Source organism: Terrapene carolina, unplaced genomic scaffold (genome assembly GCF_002925995.2).
Source record: "Terrapene carolina triunguis isolate 2854851 unplaced genomic scaffold, T_m_triunguis-2.0 Scaffold96, whole genome shotgun sequence".
NCBI classification, from domain to species: Eukaryota; Metazoa; Chordata; order Testudines; family Emydidae; genus Terrapene; species Terrapene triunguis.
In genome coordinates, this window is record NW_020664447.1 from 27,491,322 (window position 1) to 27,514,190 (window position 22,869).

A 22,869-nucleotide genomic window follows, 5' to 3' on the forward strand; every position below is an offset into this window, starting at 1 on the left:
CCAGTCTAGTGTACCCCTTTCAGGAGTCTGATTTGTCTTGTGTACCCCAAGTTTCACCTTACTTAAAAAATACTTGCTTACAAAAATCAGACATAAAAATACGTAAGTGTCACAGCCCACTATTGCTGAAAAATTGGTTACTTTCTCATTTTTACCATATAATTATAAAATAAATCAAATGCAATATAAATTTTGTACTTACATTTCAGGTATAGTATATAGAGCAGTGTAAACAAGTCATTGTCTGTATGAAATTTTAGTTTGTAACGTTGCTAGTGCTTTTTATGTAGCCTGCTGTAAAAATAGGCAAACATCTGGATGAATTGATGTACGCTCTGGAAGACCTCTGCGTACCCCCAGGGGTACATGTACCCCTGGTTGAGAACCACTGAGCTAGAGCAATGTCAGGAGACGCCCCTGCAAGAAGTGGGCACATAAAATTAGAAGGCGGTTCTCGCAGGGTAAACACACACAGACTTACCGAACTACCGTTTTTGTCACCAGTTAAGTGATGCCTAACTATAAGGTATGTGGGGTAAAGAGCAGCTCCAGTGGATGTCCAGTACATAAAAAGACCTCTTACCAATGGCCACTCCCTGGCTCAGGTGCATGAGTGAGTAGTGAGAGATAATGGACTGGGGGCAAGAAGGAGGAGAGCAATTTAATTTCTTTCTCTGTGATGCCAAACTGCCTCCTCATACCTCTCAAATTAAGCAGAGTCTGAGCCAGGCCATTACTTGGGTGGGCACCTCCTTGGACTCCCCCTGATTCTGCAGGAAATGGTATTGATGATTAAGTAGATAACACTCTCCCTTCTGAGTCAAGGCTGACTCAACTGTGTTGGGAATGCTGTGCTTTCAGAAGGGCTAACTTCCTCATGAGTTGCAAACCTGAGGTCTTGACCATTTGTGGTCATAGAAGATTCCCTGGTAAAAGTAACGAATCAGTCCGGTATCCTGAGCTGACTGTATTTTGACTTTGGGCAGTTATATTCTGCCTTCTTCTTCCTCCCTGTCTGTCCTAAACTGTTATGTGCTATTATTGTGTAATGTTAAATTGCTTCTGCATTTCAGTGGTGGGTGGAGTGGTTTTATATAGTTTGCAAGCACTTTGGGATGGAAGTTGCTGTCGGCTTTGAATACATTGATACAAAAAGCAATGTAGAAAACTACTAAACTATCAGGAAAAACCTCTTCATATAAGTACAGGGGCTATTAAAAGCTGCACTTTGGTAGTCTGCATGAACAGTCAAGTTCACAACTGGATTCTGCTTGGGAGGAGTAAATTACGAGTCACATTTCATACACCTCTACCCCGATATAACGCGACTCAATATAACACGAATTCTGATATAACGCGGTAAAGCAGTGCTCCGGGGGGGCGGGGCTGCGCACTCTGGCGGATCAAAGCAAGTTCGATATAACACGGTAAGATTTTTTGGCTCCCAAGGACAGCGTTAGATCGAGGTAGAGGTGTACTAATTTCCCCCACTCGTCTCTTCCTCAGTTCAGTATTTCTCTGATTCCAAAACAGGTGAGTCACACGCACCAGTGGCCATATTAGTGTGTAATGTTCTGTTTACAGGTAAAGTTAACAAGAGACTCCTTTGGGAAGCTTTAGTTAGTGGCAGGATTGACTAGATGCAGGGAATATTTCTTTTGGGAGGGTCAGGGTTTAGTGAAGTTCACTGTAATTCAGTGTGAACGGTGCAGTTTTCCCTTAGCACTTGAAAGAAGCATACTAAATGTACATAGCCTGTGGGGAAGCTTTCTATTCATTCTCAGCTTCTGGAAATTTGTTCACTATGGGGAAAGGAGAGAATCGCGCCCACTCCATACAAGTTTGACTGTTGCCTTTAACTTGATAGAACAATTTCTTATACAATGCAGCGTGAAGCAAAGTATGATTTCCTAATAGAGATATCCCTGAGGGCCACTCATTCCTTTCCTCAATATTCCTATCCCAAGGCTCCTGAATCTTAGTTTGTAAATAAAGAGTATTCCTTTGCTTTGAAAGTGTGACATTCCTGGCAACATCACTTGCTGGAAACATACTGGAACTGTTTACATCTTAGAAGCAGATCACCGTATCTTCCTAACACCCTCTGCTTTTTCTGCTCCTTGTCAATATGTCTTCATGAGATCTGCTATGGAGCTTTTCTGGCATGGTGATGATCTATTGGGGCCTGGGATTTTGAGTGGTATAAAGTTTGGCTGTGCTCTCAGAGAGGTTGGAGCCGGAATATAAACGTTGTAATAGGAGAGCATTCTTCTCTGTCTCTCCCGATTATAATATTTGCATCAGTGAATGCTAGAGTTAATATTGCAAAGGAATCTTCACTATAACACCTTAGTTTCATTTAGGCATAGCTTTCCATATTTGATCTCAGCTTAAACATCTGTACTCTTGGAAAATTTCAGAGAAATTCAGTTCAGCTGGCTTGTGTATGAAACAAAGACACATTTCCAGCTGTAAAAAGAAAAGTTTGGGTTACTTTAATTTGCATTCAGATAACTGAAAAACAGCGTAAAGGTGTAAGTCAACCTCTGCTAGAGAAATAAAATCAAGTCAAGTTAGGAGGTGGAAGATTTGGGAGTTTTTTAAAGTAAGACGTGCAGTAGGAAAACTTCCTTTTTGTTCATTTGGGGTTAAGGAGGATCCCATGAATGGCAAAGCACTGTAGACTGCTGGGCCTACTCTGTCTCTCGAGAGCAGTTCTTGTGTCAGAATATGTTCTTCGCAAGCAGAGGAGAATGTGTTGTGGGAGGCTGCCAGGGATCCTCCTCAGCCTGGTGGTATTGTGCAGGTTGTGCACCTGTGGGTGAACACTTTTCACAAAGTGATCACTCCATATCTGACCTGTCAGTCCTCATCCTCAAAGGAATCACCTGCACAACACCTTTAAAAGTTGAGCATGAGAATTTAAATTCCTAATTCTGCTAGACACTGAGTTAAGTCGACTTAAGTTATGTTGACAACCATATGCCGCTTTAATTGCATCGGGTTGTGCACAGCCACACAACGCTCCTTCTGTTGGCGGAGCGCATCCACAGTCGGTGCTCTTGCATCGACAGAACGTTGCATTGTGGATAGCTATCCCATTGTGCAGCTTGCCACCCTCTGCCACTGGGAGATCTGAGGATGGATCTCAGTGCATGATGGGGGCATATTCGCCATCCCATGATGCAGTTCTTTCCATCCTATCATTCCATGGGCTACCAACTTCGTTTTGTGCATTTTTTGAACAACCCTGGTAAACTGTGTGCCCGCCATCTCTGCCTGAAAGCATGGATCCTGAACTGCTGACCAGTCTGGTAATGAGCATTATGAACACAATGTGGCTGGTCCTGCAGTATTACATGAGCTGGAAAATGGAAAGTGAATTTGTGGTGCCTGCCCTGCTGTGTGCAATGGAAAGAAACAATTCACGATTGCTTCTGGCATTCACGGAGCAGCTGCACATGGTGGACCGTCTGTACTGGGCCTGGGAAACAAGCACTGAATAGTGGGATCACATCGTGATGCAGATATGGGATGACGAGTAGTGGCTGCAGAACTTTCAGATGCCAAAGCCACTGTCCTGGAACTCTGTGTGGAGTTCACCCCTGTCCTGTGGTGCAAAGACACCAGAATGAGAGCTACCCTCTCAGTGGAAAAGCGAGTAGCGATTGCTGTGTGGAAGCTTGCAAATCCAGACTGCTACTGGTCAGTCTCGAATCAGTTTTGAGTTGGAAGGTCCGCTGTGGGGGTTGCAGTGATACAAATGTGCAGGGCATTAATCGCCTCCTGCTACGAAGGACTGTGACTCTGGGTAATGTGCAGGAAATAATCGATGGCTTCGCAGCAATGGGATTCCCTAACTTCAGCGGGGCGATATCCCAATTTTGACCCCAGCCATTTTGTGACAGAGTACATCAATGGAAAGGGCTATTTCTCCATGGTCTTGCAGGTGCTGGTGGCTCACTGGGGCCATTTCACTGACATCAATGTGGGTTGACCAGGGAAAGTTCATAACACACACACCTTTAGAAACACTCGACTGTATAGAAAGCTGCACGCTGGGACTTTTTCCAGACTAGAAGATTCCAATGGGGGATGTGGAAATGCCCATAGTGATCCTTGGAGACCCTTCCTACCCCTTGCTTCTGTTGCTCATGAAGTCTTACGCTGGGAACCTAGACAGCAATAAGGAGCATTTCAGTACAGGCCCAGGAGGTGCCGAATGACCATTGAATGTGCCTGTAGCTGATTAAAAGGTTGGTGGCACTGCCTTTTTGGCAGTTTAGACTTCAATGAGGCAAATATTCTGATGGTCATAGCAGCTTGCAGTGCTCTGCATAACATTTGCAAAGTGAAGAGGGCAAAGTTTCCACAGGGGTGGAGCTCTGAGGTGGATCGGCTGGCTGCTGACTTTGAGCAGCGGAGTGGCTGTTAGAATCAGGGAGGCTCTGAAGGAGCATTTTGACAATGAGCACCAGTAATGTGTCTTTATGTGATGTATTCGGTCAGGCAGTGTTACTTGCCACCTTAAATGGCCCCTGTAATGCTTGCTTTCTGAGCCTTTAATGGAAGGGAGCCTATCCTGCCTATAGCCACTTTGAATTTTAGCAGCAACTACCATGTGCGTGCCACAAATCCTAGACTTTAATAAAAGGATAAAACACTTTTTTTCTTTTTGCAAATTGGACATGGCAATGAGGAGCAGTCTCTTGGTTCAAGCTTTAACAGCTGTGTGTGTAACTCCAGCTTTCATCACTAAACCAGTCTCTAGGGGTGGATTGCAAAGGGTGCTGTGATGGAACAGGAAAATGCAAGAAATGTGTTGGGGGAGTTTGGGGAGGGCATGGAATGGCATTCTGTTTTGGCTGCAGGGGGAGTCATGCATAGATGTGCTCAGACTGCAGCAGTATGAGGGACTTGAGCATCTCTCTCTGTCCCTCCCAGTAGCTTTATCATCTCCTCCTGTCCATGTCTCCTTTCCAGGCTATCTACCCTGAATTTTTCATTGTCTCCTTCCACACTCTTGTTTCGCTGTGTGCTGCATGTGTTGATTGCAGCACTACTCTAAAAATCTCCTTCTTGTGGTTCGCCTCCTTATCTGACAGAAGCGCTTTGCCAGTGTGTAGGGGTTGGTTCTCAAGGGCACATCTTCAGAAGCTAAAGAAACAATGAATAGAGAGGTGTTGAGTGTGCACTCAAAGCCATTAATCACAAAAGTAACATACACCTCTTTCTCACTGTCCCTTCGCTAGCACACAGCTCAGTGAGAGTCCCAGATATGGTGAGTTTGTTGGGGGGTAGAGGTTGGGAATGGGCAAAAAGGGACAAAGGGTCTGAGTGGTTTGCGAAGAGGATCACTGTACACACCTGGGGAGAGTATTATGAATATTGGCACCCTTTTTCACAGGCTGGAGTAATCGAACCCGATATCTCACTCCTGAGGGTAACCCAGGATGCAAGGGTGCAGCTCCTGCATGCATGCGGCTTCAGACTGGGTCCGTATGCTGCTCACCTGCATGTCGCTTTGGTCCCTGCAGTAATAATTTCCAGTTGGTGCGGCAAAGTTTCCTATAGCGAGGGCAGAAACAAGGCAGCTCTGCCAAGGAATCTTCGGCAGAGGATTGCAGAGTATCTACACAAAAGTGTCCTAGAGATCTCTATGGAGGATTCCCCGGGACATCCCAGTGTACATTAACAAACTTTTCTGCCGGGCCCCCACTATGTAGCTGCATAGGCTCTGTTGTTAATTTCTATCCCTTATCCCTCCTTTACCATATAACAAAATAAATGAGACCTCAGTCTCCTATCACTGTGCAATATCAAAGCAAAACGCCTGCTTACCAGCGCTTGCCTCTCCTGCTTCATGAGTGCCGGAGCCAGAGTGCTGGGACTGGCTAGACACCTCCAGAGTCAAAAATAGGCCTGGGGTTGCCACACCATCAATGACCTTGTCACATGTCCCACATCCTCACCCACCACTTTGTCATTGGGGTTGACTCCGCTGGCTGCTGCTTCCAGTTGCCCCAAAGTATCCATAGGGTTCTTGGCGATGGGGTCACAGCTAAGGATGGCGTGCAGCTCCTCATAGACACAGCATGTCTTCAGCCATCACTCTGGTGCAGAGCTGGCCTCCCTTGCCTTCTGGTACCCCTGCCTCAGCTCCTTGATCTTAGCATAGCACTGTTGCCTGTCGCTTTCATGTCCCTTCTCCTGCATGCCATGAGCAATCTGCCCATAGATATCAAAGTTCCTACAGCTTGAGCGAAGCTGCGACTGCGCAGCCTTCTCGCCCCACAGACCTAGCAGATCCAACAGCTCCCGTGTATTCCATGTGAGAGTTTCTCTTGCGGAAAGCTCGCGTGCTCAGCTGGAAAGATGGTATGTGAACAGTCCATGCCATGTAAACAAGAAGACGAATTTCAAAAATGCACAGGCCTTTAAGCATGGAAGAGGGGCATGCCTGTGTACCTGCAAGGCAGCGGAGTTCAAACTGCTGACCAGAGCGGTCATGATGGGCATTGTGGGACACATCCTGGAGGCCAATTAGGGTGACAAAAGCAAAAACACGATCTACATTGGGGGGCATCGCAAAAAGCTCTATGTGGCTTGTCGAGGTGTTTTTATTTTGTCGGCATAGCAGGGGAGTTAAATCAGTGGGAGGAGCATTGTTGTGTGTACATCTCCACTGCTTTATCGATGAAAGCTGATGCAAACCATGGTCTCAAAAGGGCAACTGGTACTATGGCTCACAATTGATACTATTGCTAATCCTTCTTTGTCTGTAAAGTCTGCAAATCTTTGACAGCAAAGGTGTTAATTGCCCACTTCATTTCAAGTGATTTCTTACAACCTGTGTTAACCCCTTATGCTTAACAATCGGTCCCACCTTGTGTTTAGTTGTGACATTCTAGTTACCTTTTCCAGACCTGAAGAAGAGCTCTGTGAAGCTTGAAAGTTTTTCTTCTACCAACAGAAGTTCGTCCAATAAAAGATAGTACCGCACCTACCTTGTCTCTTCCATTAAAATGGCAGCCTCATCTGGTATGATAACATCTACTATAGGGGAGAAATAGACCTGTTCAAAGAGTAGTTCGTGCACTAAAATTATTCATTATATAGGTATAATGTTTATGTTTACTACATATGTCTGTGGTTTTATATTGTCTAAGCTAGACAGGTGATGTCTTTTAAAATTCTTTCTCTAGTTCTATTTTGCATTTAATGGAGATGTCTTTTGGAGGCTCTTGGGTTGGCTAAAAAGGAAGTACTCAATAGAATGTTCTAAAGTGTAATCCCCAGCCCCAAGATAACCTTTGAATGAGTTTCTGTAAACAGTATCGTGCCTGAATGGTAATCAAGTTTAACATCTTATACAGCACATGATGCATGTTCTTTTCAAATTCTAAAAGCTGTGCTATTTTGACTAGCTTTGCAATTTCCCTTTGAGCTTCCTCTGACGCCAGAAGCTCAGTCAAGCAAGAATTGCAGGAGTCTGATGGAAATTATAGCCTTTCAAAATGTACCATCAAGACGTGATTGTCATATTTTAATGTGCTATCCCTATTTTCTTGAAAAGATATAAACTTGACTTTAGGCATTTGGAATCTGATTGCTACTCTGTACACAAAAAAGTTACGGGTCAGTGAACATAGTTTAGGAAGGGGAAGGAGAATTCAGATTAATAGCTTGAAAGCCTGTGACAACTATCTAGTTTATCATCTGCTAGTATTAGAACTTCAGGTTATCCAGAGTTAATCCTGAAGCCCTTCTGAGGGGTGGATAAATAAATAAATCACTTCTCTCCAAAAATCAAATACCCAAGTGTTCTGTAGGTGCTTGTATTTTTGAGCTGAGCTTCTACTGAAGGGGTGTTAGGAGATTCTAGTAATTTATTATTTGGTTCAGGAATTTCAAAGCCCAATGTGCCTCTTTATATTTTGCCTCCTGATGCTGCCTCCAAAGTAGAGCTGTCAGAATGGAAGGTAATACAGATGTTAACCTCGTGTCCTGGTTAGATTGGAACTTAGATTATGTTCTGCCAACCTGAAATTCCACCTCCATTTTCAATTGGATAGTCTCCTCTTCATGCTTTAACTCATGTAATGTTTCTGTGCTTAGGGAAACTGCTACTGGATTTCACAAGAACGTAAAAATGGCCATATTGGGTCAGACCAATGGTCCATCTAGCCCAGTATCCTGTCTTCCGACAGTGGTCAATGCCAGGTGCTTCAGAGGGAATGAACAGAACAGGTAATCATCAAGTGATCCATTCCCTGTTGCCCATTCCCAGTTTCTGGCAAACAGAGGCTAGGGACACTTCAGAGCATGGCTTTGCATCCCTGCCCATCCTGACTAATAGCCATTGATGGACCTATTCTCCATGAACTTATCTAGTTCTTTTATGAACTCTGTAATAGCCTTGGCCTTCACAACATCCCCTGGAAATGAGTTCCACAGGTTGACTGTGTGGTATGTGAAGAAATACTTCCTTTTGTTTGTTTTAAACCTTCTGCCTATTAATTTCATTTGGTGACCCCTAGTTCTTGTGTTATCAGAATGAGTAAATAACACTTCCTTATTTACTTTCTCCAAACCAGTCATGATTTTATAGAGTTCAATATCCCCCCTTTAGTTGTCTCTTTTCCAAGCTGAAAAGTCCCAGTTTTACTAATCTCTCCTCATACGGCAGCCATTCCATACCCTTAAATCATTTTTGTTGCCCTTTTCCAATTCCAATATCTTTTTTGAGATGGGGCAACCAGATCTGCACACACAATTCAAGATGTGGGCATGCCATGGATTTATATAGAGGCAATATGATATTTTCTGTCTTATTATCTATCTCTTTCCTAATGATTCCCAACATTCTGTTAGCTTTTTTTGACTGTCGCTGCACATTGAGTGGATGTTTTTAGAGAACTATCCACAGTGACTCCAAGATCCTGTTCTTGAGTGGTAACAGCTAAATTAGACCCCATCATTTTATATGTATAGTTGGGATTACGTTTTCCAATGTGCATTACTTTGCATTTATCAACATTGAATTTTATCTGCCATTTTGTTGCTCATTCACCCAGTTCTGTGCGGTCCCTTTGTAATTCTTCGCGGTCTGCTTTGGACTTAACTATCTTGAGTAGTTTTGTATCATCTGCAAATGCTGCCACTTCTGAGGTGGCTTCATTTCACTTTTGGGTGAAGTAATCTTTGTGTGTACTCTGTATAAATGGCTTTGGAACCCTTTGGGATGAAAGGTGCCATGTAAATACAGAATGGTACGTGGCATATTAAGGTAGAGACTTGCCTTGATAGAGGGAAAAAATAAAAGCAGCCCCTCTCTGTTGCATGCATGCACACACACAACGTGAGGGCTGCAAAACAGTGTAAGCTACTGAGGTGGTAAAATAGTGCTGCTGAAAGGTGCTAGATTGCTGGCCCAAGTTTTCATCCACTTAACAGATACAGCATAATTAGTAGCAGTGCAAGTGTTTCCCATGCTGCTCCACCGGTGTGTCTCAAATCATTAGGAGGTAGTGGCTTAGCCTCTGATGCATTCAGTCTTTGCCTCTCTTCTGAGACAGCTGTCAAGGATACCAATGATCTAAAAAGTGATTTATTGTGAAGTTGACATTTGTCAGCTAGAGACTGGGACCCTTCAGTTCTTTTCATATAGGCCACTGAAGAACTGTCACATGGTGACATGTTCCTAGAGTCATTGAGTTTTAAGGACAAAAGGCACTACCAACTCATCTAGTCTTATCACCTGTATATCACAGGCCTCCAACACCGCTCAGAACCCGCACACTAAACTCAGCAACTGAAAATAATCAAAATATAATAGTCCACAGACAACTAGACTGCTTTGAGCCATAGGCAGACAGTTTTAGGAACCAAGGCACACCAGTGCCCGAGGTCTCAGCAATGGCAAGGAAATAATTGAGAATCCTGACAAGTGACCTGTACCCATATGCTACATAGGAAGGTGAAACCCCCCCCCCAAGGTCACTGCCAACCTGACCTGGGGGAGAATTTCTTCCTGAGTCTAAGGGCTGCTGAGCCTTGCCCTTTACCCTCACAAGTGACACCATCATACAGTTGCACTTATAAACGTGTCCAGCTCTCTTAAAATTAATTAAGTTGTTTGACCCTGGAACTCCTATTGGGAGGGTATTCCACAACCTCACCCATCTGATAGTTAGAAATCTTCTAATTTCCAGCCTGAATTTGTTCATGGCCAGTTTATATCCATTTGTTTTTGTGCCAATGTTCTCCTTTACCTTAAATAGCTCTTCACCCTCCATGGTATTTAGCCCCTGGTGTATTTATAGAGACTAATCATATCCCCACTCAGTCTTCTTTCCGCTAAACAAGCTAAGTTCTTCCAGTCTCTCCTCATAAGATAGGCCCTCCATTCCCCTGATCATCTTAGTAGCTCTTCTCTGCATCTGTTCCAGTTTGAATTCATCTTTCTTTAGCATGGGTGATCAGAATTGTACACGCTATTCCAGATGAGGTCTTACCTTGTGCCCTGTACAATGGCATTAATGCTTCTCTATCTATACTGGTAGTGCCTTGCCTGATACTTCCTAGGTTCACATACGCCTTTTTCACAGTTACATCACATTGGTGGCTCATCATCCTGAGATCAACCCACATACCCAGGTCTTTCTCCTCCTGTCATTTCCAGCTGATGAGCGCTTAGGTTGTAGCAAATTCTTATTAGATCCTGTGTATGTGACCGTGAACTAGGTACTCTTGAATTACATCCTGTTTCTGTACTCCAGTCTTAAGTCATCCAGATCTTTCCATATAATATTTCTATCCTCCTCTGTATTGATGATTCATCCCAACTTGGTAGTATCAGCAAATTTCGTTAGCTCATTCCTACTTTTTGTGCCAAGGTCATTAATAAAGATACTGGATAAGATTGGTCCCAAGACTGATCCTTGAGGAATTCCACTAGTAATTTCCATCCAGTCCAGTAGTTCCCCTTTCAGCACTACTCATTGCCTTTTGCTCTTTAGCTGTTTCCTTATCCACATTACATTTCTTATACTGAGTACCATCTTCCCTAATGTAACTAATGGTTTCCCATGTGGTACCATGTCAAACACATTACTGAAGTTCAGGTACAGTAAATCTTTCCTTATCTAAAAAAGTTATTTTCTCAGAAGGATATCGAGTTAATATGGCATGATCTGTCTTTGATAAATGCATGTTGCATTACATCCCCTTTACCACTTACCTCCATGAATTATTCTTTCCTTCACAATTTAGTTTTCTCTCTGACAAGAAATTAAAAGTAGAGTAGATGCAAGTAGTATTCTTTGTTTGTTTCCCTCATTTGCTGGAGGGCAAACGTGTTTGCCCACTTATGGCTCTCCCTCCAGCGAAAGCTGTACTGTGTGAACAGTGTCAGTTATGTAATAGACTGAAGAGGAGTTAGAGAGACGTGGATAGCCTGTTTGATTTCTGCTAATACAAGAGTGAACTGTGTGGGGAGGGAAGACTGTCTCATTCAGATTCTACCCAGTACTCATAATTAATAAAATAAAATAAAAAAGTGTGCATTTCGGAACCAAATTTCCCATCAGGACTGTTACGGGGACTTGGCATGGAAACAAATTTTGTTTTAGCCCTGACTACGTTTTCAAGATCTTTTAAAAAAAATTCTCTGTGTTGCTTTCCATTGGTTTAGAAATGGGACAGTTTTGTGGCTTTGTGCATGATGCTTTGTCTCTGCCTTGAAGCCTCTGTGTCCTGCTTGGCAATATGAAGACCATTGTGACGTGAACTAGCCACTTTTGTCTTCTAGTTGTAGGTCCAATAATTTGAAGAAACCTCCCTTGCCACTGCCCTTTTTCTTCTGTTGCAGTTTCTCCCTGCACAGAGACAGCAAGTGAGTGCTTTGTTTTGGAATCCGTGCCCACCCTGTGATTTAAGACAGCACATACTGCTGCATGAATTAATATGTTCAGCTCACTCCCCATACCAAACACATAACCTCTTCAGTCCTTGCTTTTGTATTTCTTGATTGTATCTTTCTGGGATGAATGATTCCTGAATGTCTTGTTTGGATACGTCTTTCTGACACATGCTTATCTAATCAAGCTCCCCCTGAAATTGATCATAGATCTTAATGAAAAGGGTTAAAGGACTTCCTGGAAGGTGTTTCACTGAGGATTTACCAGGCTCCCCTGCCCCTTCGGAGCTGTCTTGCTGCAGAGAGCCTTCAGTGTGCTGTAAGGATTATTCTGGTGCAGTTACCCTGCTAGCTGCAATGTGAGCTGTGAAGGGAACTACAAAAGCCAGTTGGCAGACTATATCTCAGTCTGTAACCAAGGAAACTGATGGCTGGGGTGTGCGTGATGTGTGCGTATGTTAGATAATTGCAGAACGTTCGTGATGTTCTGAAAGTGTTGATACCAAAACTTTGTTTTTATAACAAACAACCTTCAAGTGAGATATTAAAGCAAGGTCCTTCCCATATATGTGTGAGTTGTGTCCTGACTAAAGTTAAAGATCTCATAGTTCTCTTTGGAAAGAGCAGAGGAATTAACCCTTGGTGTCCTGACTACCACAGATTGATGTAATAGCAGGAGGAGCCTGGAACTGTCAGAGTAGAGTAAGAGAGAAAATAAGTGTAATTGACAGTGGGGGAAAATAGATTTTTCAGATGGGATTTGAAAGGGGATAGTCAATATAGAGGAGAGATGCAGGAAATGATGTTCCAAGATGCCAAGAGCTGCAGAGGAAAAGGCTTCTTGCACCAGTATTGGCAAGACTTAGGACAGAGAGGAGGTTGTGGCAGCTGGGGAAAGGAGAGAGGAAGAGAGAAACCCTCCTCGAGGCATGATACTCATTCGTGGGCATACTAGACATGACTAGATAGGCAGTCTGTGAGGTCAGCTGGAGAAGAACTATGAAGATATTGTTTTTAAATGTAGGTTGTTTTAACTGTATCCTGAAGCGAATGGGACACCAGTGGAGTTATGTGAGGATGGGATCATGTGATTGTATGTGTGAGAGGGCAAACAGCAGTATTCTGCAGGAGTCTGCAGAACTGGGGAGGCTGTAGAGAAGGAAACTCCAATAGTGAAGGCAATGAGGAGTTCAGCAGACGTGGTGTTGAGGCAATGGAGTACCTGGGCAATATTGCAGAGCTGATGATAGATCAACGAACTTGAGTGTAGAAGTGAAGTCAAAGGTCAAGGTCGATGCCAAAACTCTTGACAGTGGAGCCAAATAGGAGATCTGAGTTGAGAGTTAAAAATAGATGAATTGGAGATGTTTGAGATAACCATAACCTTTGGCAAAACGAGTAAGGCTATGATTCTGTCACAGAGGTTATGGATTCTGTGATTTCTCCAGGACCTCCGTGACTACTTCTGGGGCAGGGCTGAAGGCGCTACCAGCCCCAGGACCACGGAACCGCGGTCCCCAGCGCTGGAGCAGCAGCTGGGGTTGGGTCAGCCCCCCTGGGACTGGAGCAGCAGCAGTCAGGCCCTGTCGCAGGAGCAGCGGTGGGGCTGGAGCAGCTCCAAGCCCCTGCAGTGCTCGGTTAGCTCTCTTCTCTCCCCTTCCCCCCCGGGGTATTTTTGGTAAAAGTCAGGGACAGTTTGTGGGCTTTGGTGAATTTTTGTTTATTGCCCATGACCTGTCCCTGACTTTTACTAATAATACCCATGACAGAATCTTTACCTTAGTTATGGTTAGAGGAGGAGATGGGGAGTCAGGACTCCTGGGTTCTATTTCGGGCTCTGCAACTGATGTTGGTCTTGCGCAAATCACTCCACCTCTTTGTGTCTCACTTTCACTGGTTGTAAAATAGGAATAGTAGCCCTGACCTCTTTTAGATGCCATGATATCCTCAGATGAAAAAACACCATCCATTGCAAAATAGGAATAAGTATTTGTATCTGATTTTCAGTATATGCCCTGTTCATGAGTGACAGAGAAAACTGTTTGGGAACAAGCATATGCAAAAAAGTGTGTAGAGCACAAGTAAAACAAAGTAGCAAGCACATCACAGAATTCTCTGAGGGGACAAGAGCTACCATGTAATAGACAAGGCTGAGTCTTATGAGATCGAGAGACATTAGCATAAGCATAGATCACTCAAAATAAATATCAGAAATGGAGATTTCTGAAAGTTGATTCAATTTTCTAGACATTTCTGGAATCTTTTCCAATAAGCAGCTCAGTTTCATTATTATAAAGCCCTTCTCCACTCACTGAGTGCAGTCAAGAAGGTGGTGGAGATTTTGGTTGTTTGCTTTTCAGAATGCATGTTAAATGGCTGGTTCCCGGGGTGCATTCTCACTCTGGGGTTTTGAATCCTATGTCTGTTGCTTGAAGACGCAGTAACTGTTTTCACAGAGCTGAAGGCATTTGGCACTGTCCCTGTTAGGGGAATTTTGGCAAAGGCGTTACTGTGTCAGAGCCAAACCTTATTTTCCAAAACAAATGTTGCCTCTGTCCTTGCCCAGCCCTGACTCCCAGAGCAGGGACAGAGCCCAGTTGTCTGCACCATATTTCTAAATCTCCATGCTGCAGCCTGTTTTCTTCCTCTTTTCTATTAACCACTTGCCTTCTGCCAAATGTTCTGGGCACTTCCTAGCATCCCACTGGTTTTGAATTCAAGGTTAATTGGTCATTGACACAGCTAAGCACATGACATGAAAGGCCAGCAGCATAGGGAAAACTGAGCAAGCTCAGTACTTCTGACATTCCTTGTTGGTGTAATGCTTTTCAGCATACTAGCTACAGTACATGGTTGTGGCAGGCTGAGATTCTGGGCTGCATGGCTGCCCTGTTACCATCATGCTGCCTACTCTTTTTTTGTTTGGGGGTGGGGGAGGGATTCCCATTGTAAATTCTTCCTTTCCCTTGCAACACAAAACATTTCCACCTCATGCTGGGCCCATCTCCTGCCACTGTCCTGACTAACTTATAGGAAAACATCAAGAACAATGGTATACAAGTGACTTGACGATCTGCAGTGCTGTGTTGTGGTGCAACTGCACTATGGGGGCAGGAGGATCCATACAGGAGAGAATTTCTGCTGTAAGTCTGAGTATTCCCCAGAGCTTTAGAAACTCTGAGTTAGGGTATATCTATACTACCCGCGGGATCGGCAGGCAGCAATCGATCCAATGGGCGTTGACTTATCGCGTCTAGTCTAGACGCGATAAATTGACCCCCATGCGCGCTCCCGTCGACTCCTGTACTGCATCAGCGCGAGACGCGCAGGCGGAGTCAATGGGGGAGCGGCAGCAGTCGACTCACCGCAGTGAAGACACCGCGGTGAGTAGATCTAAGGACGTCGACTTCAGCTACGTGAATAACGTAACTGAAGTTGCGTAACTTAGATCGATTCCTCCCTCACTCCTGTCCCCCTCCCCCCCAATGTAGACCAGGCCTTAGTGTCATTGCATGAGTTCAGTCCCTTGCTGGGTTGTATCAATGGGATTGTGTGGCTTCTGTAAAATAACATTGGTGAATCTACTATAGGGAATAATGCCACACTGTCCTCAGGTGTGCATTAAGATTTAATAGATCTTTTCTTTCTCTAACTTCTCTGATTCTGTGGAATTGTTTTTAGGAACAACTCCAAGGTCATATGAGGTTCAAGAATGTGCTTTTAAGCTTTACATTTACTGCTTCCTACTAGCTAAGCCAGCAGCTTTCCTAATTATAAACTATATCTAGTTAAAGAAGGACTTGAAACAATTTTACCTGTTTGGCTGGGGTAGTATAAACCCAGGCTTTTATTGAGTGTGCAGCTGAAAACTATTAGAGCAGCTAATCTCAGTGCACCAAAATGCAGGCCAGTTCCTTTTGTAGGCCTGCGTTTCAGGGGCTACTCCTTTTCTAAGAGTATACAGAATTGACCAAGCTGATTATATAAAAGTGACCATGTGTTTCTCCAGATTTATTTTCAAGTATTTAAAACATCACATTTACTCACCTTAAAAATCAAAGAATCACTTTTAAGTGCCAGCACAGCAAATGGTTCTGAAAACCCACCTGGATTGTTCCTCTAACATCAGCTCCAAAGGTAAAGGTTCTGCAATGAGGACTTTGCAGACAATGTTGGTGATAGCGTAGGAGGCAGAATAAAGTCCAGTTAGGGTGCTCATAACTATTGGCTCTGCAGGGATAACAGGAATGCAAACCTGTTTTTTGTGAGTAAAGTCAACAATTTTGGCTCAGAAATGCACAATGTAACATGGTAAGAGGGTGTTGTTTTTACATAGCCACTTTCCTGACAATACTTCAACAGATAGGGTCTCTTATCAGATCAAATCTTCCAATCCATTTTAACCAAGAAGATCAGGAGGCAAAGATGAAGAGTTTGTTCTTGTCCAGACATAAAATAACATGATGTAATCCTGTGAAATGAAACAGAGCTTTCATAATGGTATTTATGTATCTGCTGTTTGTCAGCAGTCATGGACTTTTTATAACGTCTGTTTAAAAACAAAAAACCTTCTCTCTCTCTCTCTCTCTCTCTCTCTCTCTCTCTCTCTTTGAAGTTAAAAAACCAAACCCCTCAACCCCAAATCTTTATCTTTGCATATGGATTGCTAGGGATGCTTCTAACAGATCAAGATGATTGTCCAAAAATTCTTGGGTGCCTCATTATGCCTTTTTCAAATAAACATTGTCCTTGCAAAGAGCATGCTAAGCTCTATTCTGAGCAGCACTGAACACCTTCAGCACTCTCAGACTTCAATAGGAGCCATGTATACTCAGAACCTTAGAGGACTGGGCCCTTAGAGGCCACAAAGAGAAACACTAATGGTTCCATTATTCCCAGCACAAACACTGTGACAGTATGAATGGCCTCATTCTGTCTCCGTTACTTCCTGGGCATGAGGAAATGTGGCTGCAGTTCTGAGTCAGTTCTATCATGTCATGCTTTTTGTTTTTGGGAATTGATCTGAGACCCACCAAACTTATTTCACTTAAATCTCTCAGTGGATTTAACACTCCCATTTTAGAGGTGAAGGCTTTATCTGCTAAGCCTTTCATCCATATTCCTCTTGTCCTTGCTGGTTTTGCATTAGGAATTGTTCATACCCAAATTTACTCTCTCATTTAAACTCTGAGGCCTACGTTTTCAGGTGATATTGACCAATACTCTGATTTTCAGAAAGCACTGGGCACTTGTCCTTGTAAAGTGAGTCAAGTTGGGCACACTAAAATGAAGCACCCAAAATAATGTCCTTTTTGAAAATGTAGACCTGTGGTTTTTTTTTTTGTTTATTTGTTTTTAATTAATGGAAAATAGCTTTGGATTGTAGTGATTTTTAAAATAACACTTTAAAATACCATGTTCTTCAAGTACTGTAGTTGTCCCTGTGGGCGCTCCACGTCAGATGCACATGTGCCTATGGACCTTTGATTGGAGATTTTCAGTAGCATTGTCCACAGGTTTGCCCCTGTGCCATATCTATCCTTGGGCTCTGGTCTGAGGGTGCATAGGGAAGGTCGGATCCCCTGCTGCTGCAGTTCCTTCTCAGCCGCCTGCAGCCTGAGACTGAGCCTTGCTGTATCCTTAGTTAGCTTGTGAACTTTGCCTTCTTACTTGATTTATTCTTCTTTTACTTATTTTGAATTTAATTGATTTTCTTTGTTTTCAGACTTTTTGTTTGGTTTTTTTGCACTGTATGTATTCCTCCTTCCTTGACAGCCAGGGCTTCCTGCCACCTCAGTTCCCCCTTTGTTTGGGGCTGCCTCTGTGTCCAAAGTATGGACAAAACCCCAGGATTTAAACTTTGCAAGGTCTGTTCCATCTTCCCTCCCTGTACATTGGTCTCAAGAGACCCAAATGCCCCATCGACCTCCAGCATCTAAGCTCTGGCAAGCCGTTTCAGAACCCCCAAAACATGCTAAGAAGAGGCCCAAGTTGAGTACAAAGGAGAAATCTCCCCAAAGATCAGTTGCTAAAGAGTCCTCGTGTCCCAGTGTGGGTACAGCGGACGCTCCTCTCCTTCCTGATACTGAGTCTCGCCCACCATCAAAGAAGACTTCTGGGTCTTCTCATGCTGAGAAGCCCTGTTTGGTACCAGTCTTGACATCCAGTACAGAGCCCTTTTGACATAAGGACTCTGCAAGGAGATCAGCATCAACACCAACTCCCTTGGTACTAGCTCTTCTGGTACCGCATACTCTTAACAGACCAAGAGCTTAGAGAACATACAGATTGCTTGCTCATGCCACCTCTGGTACTGGCAGCTACATCACAGCAGGCAGCCCAACAACTCACTTCACCGGTACTGAGCTCATTGCTGCTCCCACAAGACTTCTTTATCCTTCAGGAACCCAACTCTCCTCTTTTGGCCAGTACCAAAAGGGATCACCTGATAGTACTGTTAAACCAGCAAGTATCTACCAACCTGACCGCCAGTCTTGGCACCATTCCCAGTACAGATTCCACCTCCAGTACCAAAGTGGCTTCCAGTCCCCAAGAAAAAGGGAAGATGGGGGCCAATCCTACACCTCAGGGTGCTAAATCTGCAAAAATGGAAGCGCTTTCACTTCTGATTCACCCAAAGGAGGACTGTCCCCATCAGAGTCCCACCTCACTTGCATACTCAACTACCAGTTGAGCTTAAGGACCTCAGGCCTGTTGGTGAGCTCCAACGAGAGCCACTTTTAAGGCTTTTCACTGTCTTGCGGGTGGAGTTTCCACATTCACACACCCCACAACATACAGATTCCTTAAGAGCCCAAGGATATGTACAGCACAGGTGCAGACCCACAGACACTGTTCCCAAAAATCTCTATCAAAAGCACATGTGTATCTGAAGTGGAGTGTCTATAAGAACAACACATTTTGAAGAACTGCAGTTACTGTACAGGTAAGTAGCCTCTCCTGAGTATTTATCAAACTATTTATTGTCCTCTGTGACTTGTCTGCAATATGGAGTTATTCTGGAATAGCTATCTCAATAACTCTGTGTGGGTGCTCTAATTCTGCAATAAATGTCCACACGTGGCATCATTCAAGGACATTTATTCCAGAATTAGAGCATCCATACATGGAGTTTTTTGGGAATAGTTATTCCTGTATAACTCCATGTGTAGGTATCTGAAAGTTGAGGTCTTCCACCACTATTTGTGAAACAGCAAGTGTTACATCAGTGTGAGGCAACTATCCCTTTGCTTCAGGCTGGATAGAATCTTATTCTAATAACCGTCTTCTAGTCTGAATTGTGCTACGATGTTTCAAAATGACATGGGCTCCACTTGTCTTGCAGATGATACAGTAGTCTTTCAGATGACACAATAAGTTGTGGCCTGTCTTATCTCTTTCCCCTGAAGCACAGCTCCATTTCATCTGATGGATTCCATTCTACTAGTGACAGGCTGTGTTTAATTCACTTGGGAGTAATTGCCATCTTGAGCAAGGGCTGGAACATTTTAGCAATGCCTTCCCTAATCTCCTCCAGGCCAACTGCAATGAGTGTGATTTTAGGAGCCTGCACCAACCATCATAAGAAACAGGAAGAGAGACTGCCTCTGTAATTATAAATAAATATGTGAAATGGGGGAAAAAACAACTTGAGCATCTGTTCTGTATGATTGTGCTCTACAGCAGTGGTTTTCAAACATTTTTTCTGACGACCCAGTTGAAGAAAATTGTTGATGCCTGCAACCCAATGAAGCTGGGGATGAGGTGTTTGGGGTGCAGGAGGGGTTTCTTGGTTTGGGGGGGCTCAGGGCTGCGGTTGGGGGTTGGGGTGCAGGAGGGGGTCAGGGCTCTGGGGTGGGGCCAGAGATGCGGGGCTTGGGGTGCAGGAGGGGGCTCCGGATTTGGGGGGATTGGGGCACGGGGTTGTGGTGCTGGCTTACTTCGGGCGGCTCCTGATCAGAGGCGCAGCGGGGGTGCTAAGACAGGCTTCCTGCCTGTCTTGGCACCGTGGACCGTGCTGCGCCCCAGAAGTGGCCAGCAGCAGGTCCAGCTCTTAGGCGGAGGCGTGCAAGCGGCTTCTCACGGTTCTCGCCCACAGGCATCGCCCCCCAAGCTCCCATTGGCTGGGAGTGCAGAGCTCGTGCTTGGTGTGGGGTCAGCGCGCGGAGCCCTGTGACCCCCCCCCCTGCCTAGGAGCCGGACCTGCTGCTGGCCGCTTCCAGGGCGCAGCGTGGTGTCAGAACAGTTAGGGACTAGCCTGCCTTAGCCAGTCAGCACCGCCGACGGGACTTTTAACGGCCTGGTCGGCAGTGCTGACCAGAGCGGCCGCGACCCAGTGTCTTGCATTCCCGCTGTCGCGACCGCAGTTTGAAAACCACTGGTCTACAGGAACACTGTCAACGTTTAGAATCTTAAAACATGACCTACATTTTTTCCTTCTCTGTTTACAGTCACAGTATATATTTTTCATGAACAAATAATTGATTCAGTGTTTTCTCCCTTGCTGTCTTCTCCTACGCTCAATTCCTATAGGGAAAAAAGCCAGTAGCTCAGTCCTCAGAAGTGACCTTACAAGCCAACTGTTGGAAAGACCCTAAAATGAACAATTCACTATGTGAACAGTGTGGGGAAGCTGCAATAATAGCCTAGTCCTTGGGACTGAACCTGCAATGACAAACTAGTACGTGTCTTTGCAGTGCAGCACTTTTTTTTTTTTTAAATTATAAAGACAGATTTCAGTTTCATGCTTCCCAACGTGTGTTATAAACAAAAAATAAAAACACCTTGAGTCTGTCCTTTTAATAGTAGTTTTTCAGTTTAAAGCAGACACTCTGTAGCTGAATTTCTACCTTAAACTTCCCTGACTATCTCATTTCAGAAAAGCTTTACGCATTTATTAGACAGGGATGGTAAAATTGTCAGTAGTGGTGCAGACAAGGCAGAAGAGTTCAATAAATATTTCAGTTCTGTATTTGCGAAGAAGCTGGATGATGTCACAGTTTGCAGTGATAATTACACAGTTTCTATTGTAACCGTAAGTACAGAGAATATTACACAGACTGCTAATGCTAAACATTTTCAGATCTGAAAGACCAGATAATTTGTACCCAAGAGTTTGAAAAGAATTGATGAGGAGCTCTCTGAGCCATGGATGTTGATATTTTACAAAACTTTTGGAATACTGACGAAGTCCAAGAAGACTGGAAAAAAGTTAATGTGTCAATATTTTAAAAGGGTAAACAGGATGACCCAGGTAACTATAGGCCACTTAGCCTAACATGGATCCCAGGTAAAATCACGCTAAGGCTGATATGGGGTACAGTCAATAAAGAATTAAAATATGGCAGCATAATTAATATCTATCCATGTGGTTTCATGGAATATAGGTCTTGGCAAACAATCTTGATAGCATTTTTTGATGATATTACAAGTTTGGTTCACAAAGATAACTGTTGGCATAGTAGACTTCTGTAAGACATTTGATTTAGTACTGCACGACATTCTGATTTTAAAAATTAGCACTATACTAGAGTTCAAACCGATGACCAGAGAGGTGAGAACAGGCATTGTGGGACACCTCTCAGAGGCCAATCGCACCACTGTAATCACCACGGTGTCTACACTGGCACCGCAGCGCTGTAGCCCCGGCACAAAGCTCCATGCCTCTCGGGGTGATTTATTTAGAGCACTACAACTGCATAGTTTCTGCACACAAAGTGGCTTGTCCGTGTGTACACCTCGGGAGTAACGGCGCAGAAAGCTGCTTTACTGCCCAGAAACTTGCTAGTGTAGACGGGGCCTAAGAGCTTGTCTACACTGGCACTTTACAGCACTACAACTTTCTCGCTCAGGTTTCAGCGTAGTGTTGTAGTGCTGTAGTGTAGACCAGGGATCTCAAATAAGCTGCACCATCTCCATTTTGTCTTCAATCCTGCTTCTTACCTCTTGAGTAACTTTGCTACAAACTGAGTCTCTGAACAAAGGACTGAATGACCCATCCAAATTGTGAATGTATTCCAGAGGGACTTTCAAGCCAGCAAACTCACCAATACTGCTAAGAACCTGATACATGGATGTTGAATCTTTGTATGTATGTAACTGTTTTACCATTTAACATCTCTCTTCTTGTTCTTTCCTTTTTCTTTAGTCTCTAAAATTAAAGGTTTATTATAAAGGATTGGCTGGAAGCATGGTATTTTGGGTAAGATCCAACCTAATACTGACCTGGCAATGTGGCTGGTCCTTTGGGGTCAGAAGAACATTTTATATAGTGGAAGAATTTTAAAATAGGTCCAGTTCAGTGAGAAGTTGTGTTGACTGGGAGCCAGAGAAGTGGAGTGCAATAAGGGGGCTGTGTGATTTCTCTCCCCACCCTCCGCTTTTTTTTTTTTGGGCTTCTTGATAACCAGTGTGGATCAGAAGCACAGTTTGTGACTGTTGGGGAGTTTAACTTCATTGTTACCCACCAGTATTGGGAGTATCTGCACAGCTTTTCGCAGCCTGTCCTGACCTTGGCATTTCCAGTGAGGGCTACCCCAGGTGCACACGGTCACATATGCGTCTTAATACAGATAAACCCATGTCCTGCATTGAGGAACCAAGAATGTAGGTCACTTATAAGATGTAGGACTGTATTTTGGAAAGCAACAACTCAGACAGGTGGATAACCAATTGAATGTGAGTTAGCAGTGCAATGTGGTGACAAAGAAAGCAAATACAATCTTTGGACGTATAGTCAGGGGACGAATAAGTAGAAGTAGAAAGGTGTTACTACCATTGTATATGGCATTTGTGAGACCAATGCTAGAATAGTGTGTCCAATTTTGATGACCACTCTTTTAAAAGAATGTTGATAATGGAATGGCTACTATAAGGTGGGTGCATAACTGGCTGGATAACCGTACTCAGAGAGTTGTTATTAATGTATTAACAGGTGTGTTGTGAGCAAG

At 43.9% G+C, this 22,869-nt stretch overlaps 1 protein-coding gene across 1 annotated transcript in view; it reads left to right on the forward strand.

Moving 5' to 3' along the window:
- Nucleotides 1-22,869, forward strand: part of ALKBH3 (alkB homolog 3, alpha-ketoglutaratedependent dioxygenase) — a 49,650-nt gene that overhangs the window by 21,141 nt on the left and 5,640 nt on the right. The window lies entirely within an intron of this gene.